Genomic DNA, 21,326 nt, shown 5'->3' with positions numbered 1-21,326 from the left:
AGTGTATACGTATTGACCATATAATAATAATAATAATAATAATATTATACAATTTTGTTGTTTGCATTGTTCTCGCTCTTCTCTGGCCTTACAAAATAGTACAAAATGGTCATTACCAATTCCTGATCCTCTTCTTACTCTTATATCTTTTATATTCTTCTTGTGTTTTTGGCTAGCCTTTCACCAGTTGCTTTTTGGCACATCTTCCTGTGTATAGTAAAATCTGCTCATCGATGGAACATTTTTATCGCAAACATTTTCCCGGCAATCTCTTTTAATTTTTGAAAACTAATCGTATTTTCCAAAGACGTTTTTTACAGTGTTAACTTTTAAACGCAAACGAATCACAAAATACCATGTTTGTAAGAATTCAGCATTCAAATACTCAATTCAACATTTTGTACTGTCTTTTTGATTTAACATGTAGTAAACACGACGAGACATGAAGTTGCACTTCGCTGAAGATCTGTTTTCTACCTAAAACAAAAAATCTTAAAATAACAGAACGGAAGGTGCTGTCAAGAAGTTATTTGTTACAAGTATCAAATGTGACACTCGTGTTTCGAGGAGGATATAAGGCGTAAAACCTTGTTATACTTTATAATTTGGCAAAATTGGTCAAAATATCGGGTGTTTTTAGAAATTTTTTAAAAATATTGATTTTTGCTTTATTTACATAAAATTATTTTTTCTTTGGGATGCAAAAAAAAGTCTCCCAGACGGGGAATCGAACCCCGGTCTCCCGCGTGACAGGCGGGGATACTTACCACTATACTATCTGGGACTTATACTTTATACTTATTACCTCACTTTACCAACGAGAAATAGTAAGCAGGAATGAACGTAGACTTCAAACGATTCTTCAAAAGCTAGGGGTTGAACAGTAGGGATGCATAAGTAGGGTCCATAAACATCGATGTTTTAACATGGATGTTGAAGTCCATAAAACATCGATACATCGTTCATTATGAACGATATTTTATCTTCGATGTTTGATAAAATAATCGACCATTATTTCCATGTTTATATAAAAGAGCAATGAAATATTTGCCACTCTTAGCAACTTAGCAACTGGCGGAATAATCAGGAAAGGTTACCACAGACCAAGTTGTCCAAGTTAATGTTTTTGAATTCTATACTTAAAAATAAATTTAAATAACATTATCTATGTATTTTATCATATTATACATAATAAATGGGAAGCGTTATACATCCTTGACTAAGCGACATTTTATCGCTTTTAGAGATTTTCATGCTGTCTGGTAGGTAAAGGTATAACTTATCTTAGAAAAAATGCAGAATACCGAAAGACCTAAAATAGTATTTGTTTTAAAGGATAATGTTAAGCGCCAATCACGTTATACGATTTTAAGTCCGATTTGCATAATACGTCTAAGAACAGACTTAAATACAATTTTTATTGCACTAAAACTAGAAACTTTCAGTTGTCAATGTCAACTTTAATTTGATTATTATACTCGTAATCTTCATAAAATAACCTGTAAAGCGTGTCCAAACTTGACGCATTTATGTCAAAAAAACAAAAAGTTCGAATTTTCAACTTTTAATTTTGACATTTGTCAACTTCATAAAAAATCCTTTAAAATAAGTCCAAACTCGACATATTTACCTTTAATATTAATGGAAATACAATCACTTCCGGTTTGAAACGTCAACGTCAATTTTGACATATTTGTCATCTTCATTAAAAAACCTTTAAAATGAGTCCAAAGATGACTTATCTCAAAAAACAAAAATTTTAGAATAAAAAATATTAAACCCTAAGTTAGCAACAATGAAAATAGCAATTTAATTTTTAAATATTAATACCAACCTTAATTTTTGTTTTTGTGACAGACATCTTTGTGACAGATTTCGTGTTTGTATTCATTTTAAAGGATTTTTAATGAAGATTACAAATATGTCAAAATTGAGGTTGACATTTTAAACCTGAAGTTAGTTATCAAATCATATAATAACAGTTTTATAACTGAAGTTAATCTCGTGTTAGTCACTTTTCCGCACTTTCTTGTTATTTTTAACGTGTTTTTTGGGTCATTTTACATTGATTAAAAAAGATCGTCGATTTTTAAGCCACATGATGATTCTTGAATAGTTCCCAAGTTAATATTTCTTTTGTTAAAAAAGAGCATTCTTAAATTTTAACCTGTAAACTTGTAACACTTGGTCCTTAATTTCATTTTACAACTTTTTAAACTTTTATTTTGTAAATTAGTAACTAATAATCTGATTTCGACTTTGATATGTGATCTTTTTTAACAAAACAAAAATAAATATTAAGACACTTGTTTGTAAAATGGATAAGATGAGAGATGTTAATCTATTTGTAGAGTCTCTGAAGATGGCCAAGGGCCGAAACTGGTTAGACTTAAATTCTGTATAAAATAAAAACCAGTTTAAAAGTACAAAATCAAATTCTAGATTATTTTCTTCAAAAATTTTTACACAAATCGTCAACATTTTGTCTCTAGTTTTAGTGATTAAATTTGTCACAACTTACAGAAACATCCTATATGCCCTCTGTGCTTATGATAGCTGTCATCAGTGTTCTGTGATAAAAATGGATTCTGAGAAGTCTTATATTTTTAGAGAGATGAAAGTGATGCAGAACGCGGTCCAAATATTATTGATTATTATGATCATTCTTATAATAAAAATTCAGCCACTTAATATATTTTTTAAATATCGATGTATCGGTATAAAACATTGATGTTTTTGACATCGATGTTTCACTTTTAGAAAACATCGATGTTCGATATTAGTCATTATTCTTCAATGAAGAGGCCAGATTTCGGTGGATGATGGGGAAGGCGTCATACAGCGTGGCGACACATACAACACGCATCGTTATGCAGCATTTGGGGAAATAGAGCGGGAAGGGAGATGTTTTTAATTTCTTAATTGTAATAAATAGTTTAACAGGCTGTGATTATTTATATATAACAATAAAGTATTTATATACTCTATGGGACTTATATTTTATGCTTATTACCTCACTTTACCAACTCATTATTTTTTAAAATAGAACTTTATTAGATTATTTTCAAATTTGTGTTTTAATTATCAGTTAGAATAAGTGAAATTTAATAATGAATATTAATATCGACGTCATGGGAGTGGCGAGTACACCGATACTACAAAAAAATCGGCGGATGATGATCTAACAGATCAAAACCGGTACTAATAATATAAATAATTTTAATCAATGTGTCAGATTTATATCTAAAACACTTTATTCTAAATAATTGCATATTATTAATCTCATTCTGATCGTATATAAGATAATAAAACCTACTTTAATTTTTCTTGGAATAACGATAAATAAAAAGAAGATAAACGACTTAATCTCCAGGGAAAAAATTCTCACCTTGGCACATAAGTACAATATACCATTAATGCGGTTAACTTGTTAACGTACTTGTTTTATAATCATAGAATCCCAGAATATGACTGCTCGTGAGAGACACTGTGGAATAAACATCAAGATAATAAGAAGTATGATGAAGAACCACCTAAATAGTATGAACGCACATGTTATGTGGGAATAATAATAAACGACAACCAATATAAAAAATGGCTTATACATTCAATGTTTCTAATACAGCCGTTTCATCTAGTGATTCATTGTTGACTGAGAATGATTTTGCGCTGTAGTAGTGATGTATATCTCTTGCAACTTTTATAATAAAAACAATATAATTATATAATATTATATATAAATATAATAATAAAATGATCACGGCATTAAATTGGTCATCGGAGAACAATAAATGCTGATCTCAGAGATATATTTAAATAGCGTGCTAAAAATGTAACATTCTGCGCGTAACACAGCAGCCGCAATCAACGCCTAAGTCACGTCGCCTACTGGTTCGACATAATCAAATAGACCAGAACAGAATTGGCAGAGTAATTCATCATCCTCAGAGTGTCACGGAAAGGTTTTAATTTTTACAATTAGTGTGGTTTCACACCAGATTACTGCATAACGTAGTTTATCCGAAGAACAGCGATTAGCGAGCTGAATAAATCTATTGTGAGTGACATGTATGGAGATCTCAGTAGGAATTTATATTTTAATAGGAGAGTTTGAAGATAGGATTAGCAATTAGTTGTAAACCATTGTAAACTCGGACGAATCTTATGAAACAAGAAATGTAGTCTGAGTATATTGAATATATTTTCTTTATTCCATCAATGCTAAAACATTATTCTCATCTATCGACATCAAGTGTTTATTTTGTACATTGAGTATTATATCTGCGCATTCTTGCCAAACATCTCAGACTCTTTTTGTCCTGTACGTCTTTCATTTTCTCGACGAGTTCGTTTTGAATCGTTTCTCGCAAGGTAAGGATCCCAGATCAGCTACATGCTGAACTGATATTTTAGTTTGAATGTTAAATCAATAAGAATGATTTTCCAATTGATTCTTCTGATCTTTACTAATGCCCAGACTAATGGTGTCCATTCCCATTTCCCAAGACAACGCTCCTTAACACTTTCTTTTAGTACGGCTGGATTACTTCTAAATTGCTCTCAGTATCTATCAGCTGGTTGCCATATGTCCATACATGCACCAGAAGTCCTTGATGATGACCATAGCATATGATCATCATCATATAACTCGTTGCGAAACTCAGCATGCCTTAAGAGTTATTTCCAAACTAGTCTATCCAACGCCTGTCGTCTCTCAACTTTCTGCCTTCTTAGGTCCTCCTTCACACCGTCCACAAATCATCTTTTCGGCTTCCCAATCGATCTTCTACTCACAAGTCCACAGCGATTAAAGATAATTCTTGTAGTACTTTTTATGTCCATTCTCACTACATGTCCAAATCCATCTCAACGTTCACACTTTGATAAATTTAATTATATCTGGTTTGCAACATAAAAGTCATAACAGCGCCACATATTTATTATTTTGCGCAATTATCGCAATATTGGTCTGTCCAAGACCCATGTTTTCGAGCCATAAGTACTGGTCATGTTAAGGCGTTGTGTAGAACTAATTTGACTTTTCTTAGTAATTTAGATGTGAAGTTGATAGTATTAGTAGATAGAAGTGAAAACATGGAAGACACATATACTTGTCACAAACGTGACATCTTGTGGAAACTAATTTTCCTTGTTTTTGTGCCACTGAACGTCCTTCTTTTGCAGCTTCTTTTAACAATTTGCACATTTTCTTCTTTTTCGCCGATTGTTGGTATCCTTTTCTTCACTTTGCACTAAGCTATGCTTCAGGGAATCCGAACGTTTAGCATCTCAAGCACAAGCATCTCCCTGAATGAGGCAATATAAATTTTCCTTTCGTGAAAATGATTGTAAATAAAAAGCGCATTGACTACAGCAATTTTCATTTCCATCATACCATATCATTGGAGTATTCGCTGACTTCTCTTTTTCCATACCAAACTTTTCTAAAATTGTTTCAGCGTAATTTTTCTGAGTAAGTTTCAATTTGTTCTGTTTTCTTGTTATCTCCATTCCCAGGAAAGTCGTTACTTCGTCAAATTTTTTAATCTCAAAATTCTTTTCTAAATCCTTCATTAAATTTTCTATTTCTTTTTCGCTTTCTCCCACTATCAGACCATCGTCCACATAGATTGCTATGAATAAAGTTCTTTTGTCGTTCTCAAAAATACATTGTTCTGTCTTCAATTGTTTTAATCGTTTCTTATTTAAGAAATATGAAAAATGTTGGTTCCATTTAAGTGGTGCTTGTTTAAGACCGTATAAAGCCTTTCTCAGTCTACAAACTTGATTTGATGATACATCGTAACCTTCAGGAACCGTCATGTATGTTTCCTCATCAAGGATACCATACAAGAATGCCGTTTTTATATCAAATTTCTTAGTTATATAATTATTTTTTAATGATAATGCCAATAACAACCTCATTGAACTCACATTTACAACTAGACTGAAAACTTCTTCATAATCACCACCTACGTCAGAACCTATGTTGCTTCTTGGAGGAAACTTGCTTGTTCGGATTAATGGAGATGTATTAGCAGAAAGAAGTGAATGTTAAACGTTGGAAAAATCTTAATTGCGGACTTTCTTTTGGTTGTAGACGTCACTTTAGAGAATAAAGTATGTTCATGGTTTTAATGTGATATGAAAAACTTTTAACAATTGTTATTCATAAATTCTGTTGCAGGTAATTAATAACTGCTTAAGAAATCGTGCTTATTTGCGAAGATTAATTGTCTCAGTTAGTTGGCAGAAGACTATATACTTCTAGAAAAACTAGATATTGCTGGTTCAGATATAGATATTGTTGATAGAAGACTATACACTGCTAAAAAATACTAGATGCTGCTAGTTGAAGAGTAGATACTGCTAGCCGAAGACTATATACTTCTAGAAATTCTAGATATCGATGGTTGAGATATAGATACTGTTGGCAGAAGGCTATAGACTGCTAAAAAAATAGTAGATGCTGGTAGTTGAAGAGTAGATACTGTTGGCAGAAGACTATATACTTCTAGAAATACTAGATATCGATCTTTGAGTTATAGATACTGTTGGTTGAAGACTATATACTTCTAAAAATACTAGATATAAATAAGTACTAATAAATACTAGATAATGTTGGTGGACGACTATATACTGCTAGAAACACTAGATATCGCTGGTTGAAATATAGATACTGTTGGCAGAAGACTAAATATCGCTGGTTGAAGTATAAATACTGTTGGATTAATAAAATTTGTTAGTTATTCTAGTAAAGGACATATAGAAAAAGTTTAAGATCAAACTCAAAACAGCCATTTTAAGCTCTGGACTCATTAGAGATAATGCTACAAAGCTTTACGACAATTTTTTGATTTATGATTTGATTTACAATTTAAAATTGATGGAAGAGTCTGCTTCAACCGATCACGAAGTTGTATCCAGAATTCCTAATGAAGATAATTCAAGATGGTTGGAAATATCACCTTGCCTTGTACCTGCCACCATCTTTAATTTTGAACACCCATTTATTCGTTAAAATCTTTTTGTTGTCGATTTCTTCTTTGCTTACATAATCCCAGGTCTCATTTTTGCTTAAAGACTCTTTCTCTTCTTCTATTGCTTGTGTCCATTCATTTTTATTTGGGCCTTTCATTGCTTCTTCATAGGTTAACATTACATAATCTTTGAATATCTTCGGCAATTTTACTTCTCTTCTTGTTCTAACTTCCTGCTGTTCTCCTTCTCCTAATTCACGAATATTCTTTTCTTGTTCTTCTTCTTCAACTTCATTATTCTCTTCTATTTCTATAACGTCATGATTTTCTTCATCTGATTCGATACTTGTTTCCTCGTTTTTGTTATTGTGTGTTTTAATCTTTTCTATGGTTTTTATATTTGTTTCTGTAATACTTCTCAAAATATTACTTCCCTTTTTAAATATTACATCTCGACAAACTATAATCTTATTTTTCTCTTCATCAAATAATCTATAACCGTTCAATCCATATCCCACAAAATTATACTTCTTACTTCTCTCATCCAATTTTTTTAAGTAACCCAGTACTTTCGCATAAGCTTCAATTCCAAAAATTTGCAGTCTTGACAAATCCGGTGTTTTTTTATTCCATAATTCATAAGGTAAATATATATGCTGCGGTGCGTATAGCCTCTCCCCAGAATGTTTTAGGTAGACCAGATTCAAAAATCATTGATCTCACCTTCTCCAGTAATGTACGATTCAATCGTTCCGCCTTGCCATACAGTTGCAGAGTATGGCAACTTGTATGGAAAAATGAAATCATTACAATCATATTGTAAACGTTACACGTAGAGAACATCTACCATTTCATTATTGTAACTCAAATACAAAACGTAATACCTGACCTCTACAAAAAATTACTATAATCTATAATAGTGACTTAATTTTAATTCATGAATTCTTTGTAATGATAGATATCCCGGAATTTCAAGTGGTTAAAGTAAATATAATTTAGCTGAAGATCTCAAACATATCGTATTAAACGTATAAATATAAATACTAAAAATAATGCATCATAAATTTTGAAGATCCATCTCGATCAATAAGATTAAACGATCAACAAAATAATTTACCATTTCAAACCGCAGTCAACGAAATACATCATCGAGACGATCTGAAAAGATGTGAAGACATTGAAATATCACTATAATCAATTATCGGGAAACGAGAATTTGTGAAAAACACCTGCCTGCTAAGTTATTTCCTAGTACCGCTTGTGAATGTGTAATTCATATTTATCATAGATATTGAGTTAAGACTAATTTTCAAATCTAAATACTAATATGCGTTGATAAATATAATTGCAACATCCTTATTATCGACAAGTACCTTATTTGAAAGATAAAATTTATCGATATTTATGTGACGAATATAAAAAAGTATTTCATCAGTTAAAATCTGTCTGACTCATACCTTTCTCTTGTATATAATAGATGATTTTGCCAATACTAATACATCATCAACTTAACACACCCAAAATTCGTCCAGCGCATAGTGGTACCTACACTCGTCATTTCATACTTATGCGTTTATTAACTTAGCGCCTCTAAACATAGAAATGTGCAGTTACTTTTAGCTTTACTCTTGAATAAGCCACTGTTATTCAAATATTCCCCAAGGTGAGAGAGCTCACCGGACGTCTGCCAACTTCTTGCAACACGTCCTCCCGTCCCGCGTCTATTTGCGTATACATTAAATTGTTTATTCAATAATCCCGAACATTGCTATTTTCAGTTTTTTTTTCTATACCCGTTTTCTTCACGTCTAAAAAATTTCGAGGTATTCATCAAACTGGAAGAAAATAACTTTTTTTGTTTAGACGTTTCAATTGTGGTTTTCTTTTTAACAAGCAAAATCTATTTATCCAAGTCATGACATGTCAATTATCTGCATCAGTTGCAATACTACATCATTATGCGTCACTTTGACCTTTTTGGTTGTTACAGTCGATGGTCCATTGTCACGCGAAGACCTTGTCCGTGGACATCTATAGGTTACCACCTGGTGTGTCAAGTTTGTACTTAGTTTGTATACTCTCATCACAAAGGAATAATCGCATTAAGTAAAACGTTCAATCCTCGCTTTTTCTTGCAAAAGGTAAAGTTTGTTGTTTAACCAATATTATATTAGACATAAAATTACAATGTGTTAAAATAATGATTATGAACCGGTCAAAGTCGAAACGAAGATGAAACCCACATTCATTAATCTTCCATTAATTTATGACAGGCGAGACGCATCTTGTGCGCTTTTGAAGCAGCAAGCGTCTCGGTGTCCTCAAAAGGTTAGCGAAGGTCAGCCGCCGACACCGCCCACCAGCTTTACTTAAATAATTTCGATCGCAAAAACTCCTTCTCTCTCTCCAACTCCACTCCTCAAAAAACCTCTAACAATAAACATTGTAAGTAAACATTGATGCAAAACGGAATTGACCGATGAGCGAGAACGAATCGTAGAGTGTCGATACTCGTCGTTGCCGGCAGATGGTGTGGCAATAAAAATAGTAGTTTATTCGTGCGCCTCGCGAAGGTCACTCGGTCTCGTGCCGTTTGCTGCTGCTGTTGCCGTTGCGAAAAATAAACAACCTGTGCACGAACGACAACGAGAGGAGGCATTTGCTGCATGAGGTGGATGGAGCGAGTCTTGAGGCTGCTGCGCTTACTGCCCACGCCGAAACCTCATGCGAAAAACAATCCCGGTATGGAGGACTGGGTTGTTTACGATCTGGCGAAACGATCAAGTTATGTTACCATTTGAAACGTTAAATGTTTTGTAGTTTTATACAATATATTTACATTTAACATATTGTGTTCAATAAACAATATCCTTTCTAATTATTCCTATTCATCAGAGTATTAATATTAGGAAAAGCATCACAACTGATTCAAGGACTGGTTGGAACAACGATTTTAAGACTCTCAATTTAAATCCATCGTTTATCCAAAGAGTATTTAATGTAATCTGTTGATAAGTTTTATTACTTACAGCTAATCATATAGGCTTTATAGGGCAACACCAAGTTAAGATAAGTAACTGCCACTTAACTCATCTAAATTGTCATTTTTTTATGTAATTTGTAACGTATTCCAATAATGATGTGGAAATAAGAAAACAGTACTCCGTTTTTGAACAGTTTTTATCATTTTAACATCATTTTGTCACATTTCAATCCATAAAGTTAAAAGGAGTTCACATACATTTAGTATTTAATCTATAAAACCTGTTAGTACACAATATGTACTATTAGATTATCTACTAGTTACTTACCAGAGAGAATTAAGTTGATGTTGACATAAGCCAGCATTTAGTTACATACATTAGCTATGTATGATAAAATTAAATCCCTAGATTATCATGAAGAAGCGAACGTTGTAAGACAAAATTGAGCGAAAGATGCTTGAATACGTTTTAAGACAAAAATTTACCATAAATTTTAATGTTTGTCAGTTATCAAATTTAATAGGTAGCAATCCAAAGGGATCAACGTAAATTTGCTCGTACCATGATAGCAACAAAACGTTCAGGAACAAACTTTTCCCTTGTTTTTCTACCTACTTTACTTGCCAATATCTTCAGTATTCTTGGAAATAGCAAAATATAAAATACACCACTAGTAAGCTAGATCTTTCCGTCATCTAAAACCTGAACTAACATATGCAATAGAGTCCCTAAATTGTGAGGCGTTCTCCACTGGTAAGCCAACTTATTGGCCAACAGATAGAGGTAACCTGCTTAATTTTTCTATTACTAAAAATATATCGCCTAACTTCATAAACATAGAAGAAGAGTTAGGGCTGGACTCAGATCACTCACCAGTAATTATTACTCTAAATAACAAAGTATGTAGCAAAGAACCCTTTTTATCAATAACTAATAAATTCACTAACTGGAATCTATTTCAACAAACATTAGATAATAAAATTCATCTTAATGCTCTTATGAAAACAAACGAAGACATTCACAAGGAAGTAGAAACGTTCTTAAAAGACATACAAAACTCAGCCTGGGCCTCAACACCTATTTTAACACTAAAATCTAAATCTAACATATATTCTAAATTTATTAGAGACAAAATTGCAGAGCTGGAATGGTAAACCAATAGAATTCCAAGTGATAAAACTCAATTAAAATAACAGCCGAATTAACAGCATTAACAGATAGCCACAAACAAAATAATATTCAAAATTAAACTATTACACATAATTAATGCTGCTTTTAAACAGAAATACTTTCCAAGTATGTGGAAAGTTGCTGAAATAATAATGATACCATAACCTGGTAAACCCCTCACAGATGTTACATCATATAGGCCAATCTTTACAGATGTTACTCTTGAAAAATTAAAACAAAAAAGACTAACTCTTGGCTGTTGCAAAAAATGAAGTAGTTGCAGGAAATAAGTTACAATTGGCCTTAAATTCAATAGAAAAGTGGACTAAACGATGGCTAATAAAATTAAATACAACTAAATCGACATACATAAACTTTACTTCTAAGAAAGTAAACTATGTCCCAGTACACACAAATGGCAATGCAATCCCTTACGCCGACAACGCAAAATATCTTGGTATGTATTTCTTGGTATGACGCTGGATGCCAAACGTGAGGAACTTGATATCAAATTTAGACACCTATATTGGTTCATTGGCAGAAAATCTACGTTATCACTAAGAAACAAGTTGCTAGTATACAAGCAACTATTAAAACCAAAATGGACATACAGCATCCAACTGTGGGGTTGTACCTGCAAGACAAATGCAAGTTTGATTCAAAGATTCCAAAACAAAGTACTGAATGCACCTTGCTATATAAGAAACACCGACCTCCATCACGACTTGGAGGTAGCATCGGTGTCATCAGAAATTGCATCATTCGCATCTAAACATGAGAAGAGAATGTACAATCATCTCAACATCGAGGCCATCCAGCTTCTCGACAACAAAAACAGTAATAACTGAAATGAGTGTTCCGCACATCGCAGTGCGCGCGTTTTGTGTTACTGTCTATATATTAAATATTATGTGTAAAGCAGACTGGATCACTGGGAAAAGCTGCAAAATTTTATCTTGTTTAATTTTGCGTAATGTCAAAAATAAAGAACTAACTAGTATGTATTTACTAGGTGTTATACAATTGTGCTATGCACAATATAAAAAAAATCTAAAACCTGGTCATTAAGCTGAGGCGCTTCAGTTGACACTGCATCAATACAATATTAAACAACATGTATTGTATGGTTTAAAGCCTCATCCGCAAACGATTTCGGTTTAGGTAAGACAGAAAGCTTGACCCTGCGTTATCAAGCCGAAGCCGTTAGCGATCGATGTGCTTAACATTTTATCTACATATTACTAATTGTGACGCCTTAGTCGCAAGCAACCTTAATTTAAATCATACATCCTTACTTTTAAGTTAAGCCAAGTTGCTACAATAAATAATATATCGATACAATTGGACAACACGAGTTGCAGAGTCTCTATCGCAAGCGACTTAGGCTTAATTAGGAAGGGGAAAATATGATGCTGTGTTACTGAGCCCAGGTTTTAGTCACAGCTCGGTTTACCATACTTTGGTTAATGTGTTGGCGATCAAGATATGCTGCATTAAAGATGTCAACTACTTACTAAATCAGTTTTTGACACTTTGGAAATTGTTTAAAATAATTGGTTACCATAGTTACTCAGGCTATTACAATTTTTATCGTATCAAGCAAATTTGAAGTAAACTCTAGAATAATTTTTCTCGAAAACTTTCTTATGTAACCAATATTAATATTAATATTGACTGTACTAAATACTAAAAGATTTCTATTTGAAAAAGGTATCGATGACGTGAATAACATAATTCGTTTAAAAATGGCGGAAAAAATTTAAAATCTGCACCAAAAAAGTGCAAAAAATTTAAGTCTTTAGACCCGTTTCAGGGATTTTTCCATAAACCGCTTATAATGATTTAATCGCCTATATCAGCTACTTTACAGACGCACTGTATAATGCGGCCTATTGATAAATGCGTTTTACCTTCACATTATCAAATAGTAATAGCATTCTGGTTGTTATTTTGTCTAATTTCGATTATCTATAGTTACTAAAAGTTGAATTAGCAAAAGTGTTTAAATCATTTAAAATACAAGGTACAGTAAAGTATTGCCGTAAAGTACATATATCCAACTGTTGCACACATAATTAATACATATTATAAATTCAAACTCACAAAGATATATTAAAATAAATTCTGAACCATTCATTAAATGTATATGATTTACAACGAGTCAAGATTATAAAGATTATAGATTATATTATTATAAGAATTTGCACATTTAACACTTTAAATGTAACCCAAATTAACTGAGAAAACAGATTGCGCATTATTGTATTTCAGTATATTGACAAAGCAAAAAATTTCCTACCGGTTATAATGTATGATCTTGAAGTTCTGTCTGTACTATATCAGAAAATTATAACGCCGAAAGCTTTTAACACTGCATATATATGCGGTTTGTGTTGTTTTAGAGAAATAAAATGCTTATGCAATCAACTGATCGATTAATATCTTATAATTGCATAAAGTGGGTCACGTTCTGATGACGTGGTCCACTGTCCTATAGCGACATATATGATCCTATAGCGATTAAAGTTTGTTTGCCGTTATGTCACTTTAACTAATTGTAAAAAAAATTGTCCATTTTGGCGTTTGTGCCGTTTTGGCTTGGTAGCGTTAATATGGCATCGTAGTTTTGCTAATGGGCGATAAAATTAAAACTTTTCAACATAACACTGCTTTAATCTTTTAACACCTCTACTAAATAAAAACGTTGTATTAACCCTATCTTAGCGTCTTAAATTGAAGTCACATCAGTGGTGTAGTGGACTATCTCATACTCCATGGATATTTTGACTTTTTTAGGCAAATCAGTATAATTACTAACCAGAAACTACTATAATGATTCTATTACCAATGATGTTCTATTGCACAAAAAAATAAAATTATGTAAGTATTTAATGCTGCAACATAATTAGATGTTAGATTAATAATTAGATAAAGGTTAGAACAATAATCACACATCATATTAGAATGAGACAGAACAGCATGACACCGCAAACATTTCTGAAAACTTTTGTGAATTCTATTGCGTGAACATACAAAACATGTTTTGGATGTTTTCTGCCGTTTAGTAATAATTTCACCAAAATTTTTCTGATAATCGTTTCTAGCTTGAGTTATAAGTTGTAAACGAAGATCTTTTAGAAACTCCCGTCGTTTGAAATTATATTGTTTTGTATTAACTTGTGAAATCTGATTTAATTGATCTACAACTTCTTTTACTAAATTATAGAAATCAATAATCTCTGGCAATTGTTTTGGTACTGGTTTCTGTAGAATATTGATAACCATGATGTAGACTGGAAAGTAAAGTAACATTCTTTGATCCACGAGGAACATAGAAAACAACAGTAGTAGATATTTCTTGAAATGCAAATAATGAACTCACTGTATCTCTTTTTCTTTATTATCATATTAAATTCTCTTTATATCCGTAGGTGTTGAGGTTCTTTCCTGTAATTTCCAGAATCTCTCTCACGATATCGTTCCACTTGGCTCGCGGTCTTAATTTGTCTTGGCTTGACATATCCTTTACACCTATCTATTGACCTCCATCCTCACCATATGCCCATATCATTCCAGCTTTATATCCTCCACCATTTGTGAAACTGGCTTTTATTCCACTACTAGGACATACCTGAAATATTTCATTTCCTTCGTCTGTATTCGGCTCTTTTACCTTTTTGTCATAACGCAGTTTTCAAAACCATGAATCAGAATAAGTATATATTGTTTTGCATGCTATCATTTTTGTATTTCTGGTAATTTCCTTATGTCCTAGAAAGGATTTTGTGAGGCATTTGAATACTTTACCCACTGCTCCTATTATACTGTTAAGTTCTTCGTCCAGGGTGCCTTTATTGTTTATCACAAACCCCACATATTTGTAGTTGTCGAAGGTAATGTTACGTTTAATTACATCATGTGGTTAATTGCTTAATCGAAATGAACCTGGTGGTTGTAAACCTACAAAGACTTTTATATTGACACAATAGAAAGTTTTCGCGGCTACTAGAGTGTGCATGTTTAAACCGTATTTAATGGGCTTGTTTGAAAGTTAGAAATCAGTGATAAGATACTCACTTGGTGTGTAATACATTGTAAAATGCTCAACAAGTTTGTCAAACATTTCTTCTTATAGGAGCAAGTTTATCTACAGATCTTCGCAGGCCTCTATTTTCTATATTATCAAAACGGAGGTATATATATGTCGCAGGCAAATGGTTGTTTCAGGTAAATTACTTTTGCCTAGTCAGAAACTATCCGCCTTGGCAAATAATTTTATTCCATTTATTTCAGTCTAAATTCTACTTTTCTGGGCAAATAGCATATGGCTAAAATATTTTCAGGCAAATAGCTCTTTAAATCAACCCAACCCCAGGAATGCTTTATTTCTTTAAGAGAGTCCGCCCGTTTTCGGGGAAAGGGATGTCAAAATGCACAAAAAGGTGTACTTATTTCAAAAATAAGATGATGTGCAATAGTAGATGCCCTTTCCAGCAACAATTGTCAAAACAAGTACATTTTTGTATTTAGTATTTAAGTCTTCAAGAAATAAATCGTTTATTTGTATTTTTAGTAAACTTAATAAAAGTATATGAAACTGTTATATATTTTTTGAAAATGATACGCAAATAATTTGACTCGTTTGACACTCATTAGTGACTTTAATTTAAGAAAAGTTGATAATGATAGGAACTACTTTATTTTATTGTGAACAGGTACCTACTCAATATTGCATTGTTGTATCGAAAAAATGGTATTTGCCTAAAACAAGCTTAGATAGATACTATTTGTCTTGTCCAATAGTATTTGCCTAAACATTTAATGATAAATCTGTAACTGTTTGCCTAGGCAGACAGTATCTGACTAGGAAAAAGCTATCTACCTGAAATAACCATTTGCCTGCGAGATATATATATATATATAGATATACAGTGTGTCCCAGGATAGATGTTACAAGAGGTATAATGATTTAAAAATTTTTGAATTTTATTTTAAGGCTGAGGAATTAAGCCCTGCTTAGTGTGGAGAGAATTATAAGTATATTTTCATATTTTGTAAATCACCTCGGCCTTGATACTGAAGCGAAAACTATTTTGAGTTCTGGTAAAGTAAGCTTTTTGTTCATGATACGGCAAAATATCATTAAGAAAAGTTGTTCAGAATGAAGAATTATGCAACTATGCAAAATTTCAGAAAGATCTACCTACATTGATTAAACCACCATATTTTAGATTAGATCAGACTGAAGATAAAAAAAGCAATGAAAAATGCCATGAAAAAAAAATGATTTAAGTAGTCGCAAATATTCACAAATAAATTGTATTTTCCCTCAGTTTTAGTTCAAATTTCAAATATTATACAATATTTATGTTATTTAAACTAAAATGTGATGGTTCAACCAAAGTAGATAGATCCTTCTGAAATATTGTATAAGACCATAATTTCTCATTTTGAACAACTTTTCTTAATAAGATTTTTCCGTATCATGATCAAAAAGATTACTTTACCTAAACTAAAAATAGTTTTCGATTCATTGTCAAGGCCGCCTTTGTTTTCAAAATATGAAAATATTCTTAAAATTCTCTTCACACCAAGCAGGGCTTAATTCCTTAGCCTCAAAATAAATTTCAAAAATTTTTCAGTCATTATACCTCTTGTAACATCTATACTGGGACACACTGTATATCTTTTTACTTCATCACGTTTTGCAATCAATCATTTTTCTTGACTAGTTATTTAAAGCGACTAGGGTTTGTTGTTCCAAGGAGTAACTCAAGATATAGCTGCGTATTCGTCATTCCTTATGCTAGGACAAACATTATGAGACGGGCGCCAACATACACTCTCTGTAAAGTGGGCAACAGGATTCCAGACAATCAGTGATCACCTGCATGTAAATTCACTTATACATGTAAATTCACTTATTTCGTTTTTATTTTTATTTTCTTTATAATTCGGTCAATTGTTAATTTCTTGAATTTTTTGTTAGTTTTGTTTTTTTCTTTCTCACATACAGATACATATTATTGTATTATTACATTATGTAATATATATTGTTATCCTTTTTTGGGCTATGCCTGTTGGGTAATAAAGGAATATTATTATTATTATTATAAAGAATGAAATTGAAGATAATCATTTTACAAATAACATTTCCATTTGTCGCTTACAAAAATGTTTACAGTGTATGGTAAACTTAAGTAAGCCATCTCTCACGTTCAGAATAGCCTCCTTCTGTTAGAATACATGCTTCACAACGACGAATTAAAACGTTTTTCTCAATCACCCTTAGTTTTCTATTTATAACAGAATTTAACGCAAATGATTGTCAATTTTGATATTCTGAGAATTCCTGGCTTGAACCTAAGAAATAGTGATATCTATGATAGCATAGGTTATGAATTATGTTATCTTGATTCATTATCATTGATTTTTATGGGAAACGTTTTTCTCTATCACCTTTAATTTTCTACTTATAACAGAATTTAATGCAGATGATTATCAATTTTGATATGTTGAGAATTCCTGGCTTAAACCTAAGAAATGGTAATATCTATGGTGGCATTGACTATGGATTATGTTATATTGATTTATTATCATTGATTTTTATGGGAAACGTTTTTCTCTATCACCTTTAATTTTCTACTTACAACAGAATTTAACGCAGATGATAGTCAATTTTGATATTTTAAAAATTCCTGGCTTGAACCTAAGAATTGGTGATATCTACGGTGGCATACACTATGGATTATATTATCTTGATCCTTTATCATCAATTTTTAAAGGAAATGTTTTTCTCTATCACCTTTAGTTTTTTTAGTCATAACAGAATTTATTGTAGATGATTGTCAATTTTAATGTTAAAATGCCAGTGCCAGCCTTCGAAATTTCAGTGCAGTACAAAAAGGTGTACTTATTTCAAAAATAAGATGATGTGCAATAGTAGATGCCCTTTCCAGCAACAATTGTCTCAATTGTTCTGACTAGAAAAAAGCTATCTACCTGAAATAACCATTTTCCTGCGAGATATATATATATCTTTTTACTTCATCACGTTTTGCAATCAATCATTTTTCTTGACTAGTTATTTAAGGAATGAAATTGAAGATAATCATTTTACAAATAACATTTCCATTTGTCGCTTACAAAAATGTTTACAGTGTATAGTAAACTTAAGTAAGCCATCTTTCACGTTCATGATTCACCTTAGCAAGTTCACCTTCACGATAACGATCTCTACGGCTGCGTTGCGCGATTGTGCAAATGCTCTCGCCGTTGCCCGATTCGCCCGCGGGAACACCAATTCCGGTTTTAATTTTTTTCCATTTTCCCAACAATTTTAATTGTACTTGGTTACCGTCCGCTACTAATTGTACCCGCGTCTTTTCGCGACGTGCCCAAAAGGATAATACCTCGATTTATATGCAAAATACACTCTACTTTATTCTATTTCAAAATAATTAATAAAAGCTTTAACTATCTTTAATACTTCAATATAATGAAATCTTGAATAATATTCACAGGATTGATGGTGTATAAAGTAATAGATGAAGCTTGTAATTCATTATTTTATGTAAGGCGTGATTATTATGATTGTTGTTGAAAAGTTATTTAGAAACTCCAGCTTCTAAAGCATTAAATTTGTTTTGTGACGTTTCACATTACTATTATTATGTTCTATGCACCTGGTTAACGTTTGTTATGTTGATCTGTTGCGATTACACACTCTCGAGGTGCCAAGCTTAGGATTATATGCAAATTTGTTCAACGAACTATGAAACGTTTACCGGTAATTTTAAAATTTCGTAATCTTCTCTGAAATTGTTCAAAGCTTCATTCATCAATTTGTTTATTTTCCACGCAAATAGACGTTTTTAATGGGAATAAAAACGTCCTTCACCCACAACAACCAATATCCTATACCCACTGACCTATATTTTTGTATCATTTAGTATCTATAACTACAGTGTTGATAATTTGGTTCCCTCTCAACGATGATTGCGCTCTAGTTTCAGCCATCAAGTTGGAAATTTTAATAGAAAACAAAGTGTATACATCTGCGCTAGCAACGTGACGCGAACTCTGTTGATGACACAGCCGAACGAATACGCGGGTTGTTATAAACCGAACTGACCTACATAAATACATTCAAGGATAGCTGACGTTCGCAGCAGGCGGGTACGGAACAGGGACGGAAAAGCTTTTGCGTGAAAAGCTCGCGCACACCGATATCCGGGGACGACCTACTTTGACGGGGTTGGTGGTGTTGGTAAAATAAAGTGGGCGAGTACTCGAAACGCCGTTCGCTTATAGATGAAATAAAGGGTTAAGATGTTATTTCGGGGACACAATTTTCGATTGCCCTTTCCTCGCGGGAACTATTACGGAAAGCTGATTGCGAGGCTTTACGGAGCTTTGCTACTTTTCAAAAACCATTTCAAATCGACTTATTGAGGTTTAGAAAACGGAATATAAAAATAATAAATAAAGGTATTAATATCTTTAGTTGGCAATTATAACTGCAGATATAAGTGTAAATCTCAAAGGTTAATATATAATCATATTAAAAACGTAATATAAACACGGTAGGTTATCTTGGGAAAATAACCGAGATATGTCTACTTTTCGTTATCGTCTTCCTGTTCTACCATGCGATTAAAAATGAATGACAGAAAATATATTCAATTTTAATCAATAAATTTACTGCGCAGTGGTCCTTAGTCAACGATCAAGCTAACAATAAACACACAAAAAGAAGGAGAAATGCAAAAGATATTAAGAACGCTAGCCATGGAGAAAAGAGGAAAGGGACAGAAGGTAAAATTGGGCTACAATTATCTTACGACCGACAATGATAAATGGATTTGAAAGTGAAACGAAAAGAAATTGGGAAAGTACTATAAAGGTGATTCAAAAAACTAAACATAAACGATGGTGAGAAAGTTAAAATAACAACAGCAAGGACATAGATAAAGGAAATTAATGGACAGACAATATAGAGACTTGGAACATGGAACATTAGAAGTATACTACTATCCGTGCAAAAAGTCAAGGCCCCTCACTTTAAAGATTTATATCTTCGCAACCGTTCGATAAAAAAAAATGCGACAATGTTTGTTGTAATCACTGAACATTTCTACGTAACATATGCTAATTTGAAAATTTTCGGATTCACGGTTTTCTTTTTATGACGAGTTAAATGAAAAAAGTACCCGATTTTTGAGAGTACCGGCAACTTTGTCAACTTTGCGATTTTTTTTCTCGAAAACTATCGTACGAATAAATTTTAATTTTGAACAAGTGGTAGTTTGATGTGTTCGTAATGAGTGGCATATTTTATTTTTTCGATATTCCATATAGTTCCGTCCAATCGGAACAGATGGTGCGTCCCAGACAGTACGTCGCGCCTTATTTCTTTATGTAGGTAAGATAAAGGCGCGACGTACTGTCTGGAACATGCCACCTGTTCCGATTGGACGAAAGCCTCCTCTCCCCGCAGAACTTCTGTTTCTCTTTAATTCCTCTTATTAACACTTTGGGAAATATTCATACTCATATTCCAAGAAATGGATTTTATACGAATTTTTAAAAGTTAATCGGCGAAAATTGCAAAATTAGAAAAAATTGTCGATCATTTCAAAAATTTATTTCTCAAAAACTAAAAGGTATTTTTCAAAACGTGTTGGTTCATTGAAAAGAAGACACTTTTATTAACACTTTAATATTTATTATATTATTAATAATTGGTGATATTTTCACAAGGATCCTTCAAGAAATTAATTTTATAGCGAATTTTGAAAGTTATCGATGAAAATTGCAACATCGAAAATTCTATCAAAACTTCAAATATTGTTTTCTCAAAAACTAAAAGTTATTTTTCAAAACGGGTTAGTTCATTAGAAAGAACACTCTTATTAACAATTTGGGACATTTTCAAACTAATATTCCAAAAGAAATGGATTTTATACGAATTTCTAAATTTAATCGGCGAAAATTGCAAAATTCGAAAAAATTATCGATCATTTCAAAAATTTATTTCTCAAAAATAAAAGGTATTTTTCCAAACGGCTTGTTGCATTAAAAAGAGGATACTTTAATTAATAATCGAAACAGATCTGATAACAGCAACAGTTCTGTTAGTAGTGAATGTGATGATGAATTACAAGCAAATAGAAGAAAACTAGACAAAACT

General features: G+C 32.2%; 1 non-coding gene across 1 annotated transcript; it reads right to left on the bottom strand.

Moving 5' to 3' along the window:
- Positions 1-712: 712 nt before the first annotated feature.
- Positions 713-784, bottom strand: TRNAD-GUC (transfer RNA aspartic acid (anticodon GUC)). Its single transcript has one exon. It is a non-coding gene; the product is annotated as a tRNA-Asp (tRNA).
- Between the last annotated feature and the right edge of the window lie 20,542 nt (positions 785-21,326).

The sequence above is a fragment of the Onthophagus taurus genome, chromosome 2, assembly GCF_036711975.1.
Source record: "Onthophagus taurus isolate NC chromosome 2, IU_Otau_3.0, whole genome shotgun sequence".
In the NCBI taxonomy this organism is placed as follows: Eukaryota; Metazoa; Arthropoda; class Insecta; order Coleoptera; family Scarabaeidae; genus Onthophagus; species Onthophagus taurus.
Note: the sequence above shows the minus strand (reverse complement) of the source record. Positions and strands in the feature narration are given on the sequence as shown.